The sequence below is a fragment of the Bombyx mori genome, chromosome 20 (assembly GCF_030269925.1).
Source record: "Bombyx mori chromosome 20, ASM3026992v2".
Lineage (NCBI taxonomy): Eukaryota > Metazoa > Arthropoda > Insecta > Lepidoptera > Bombycidae > Bombyx > Bombyx mori.
The window spans coordinates 9,328,336-9,328,898 of NC_085126.1; positions in this window are offsets into that span (position 1 = coordinate 9,328,336).

Here is a 563-nt window from a genome sequence, read left to right on the forward strand (position 1 = left end):
ACAGTAGCAACCGAATAAATTTTTAAAAAGGCGCTGAAAGTTATTAGAATACTGAATAGAATAGAGAAATAAAAAAGGACGAAAGAACTACAAAATCGCAAAAAATATTTTATTTATGATCAAAGCTTAAAATGCAATCGATGTCTCCACGTTTTACCACAGCAATAATTTTAGGTTATATTGACGAAATTAGTTCGGACTACGTAAACATGTGAGGTCTTGTATATTACACTGTCACTACTCTGGACTACTCTAGTCATTAAATATATTAAATTTCCTAACTCAGCATACTTCAATCTGTTAACAACTGCTCAATTCACATCATACCCTGAGCCTATGCTAGCGCCATTCTGGAGGATTTTTGAACTGTTATTTAGTGCTGAAGTGGGACACTTTCAAGCTTCCTCCCATATGAGACGGTTCTCCTTACCTCCACCCTCCATAGTTTCGACGTAAAAGCAGAAGAAACAAAGACATATTCATATAAAAATATCCATACTAAAATAGTAGGTATCGGTCAATAGAGTTCAAGAATTGTGTTCGAAATTTTATAAATAAAACAA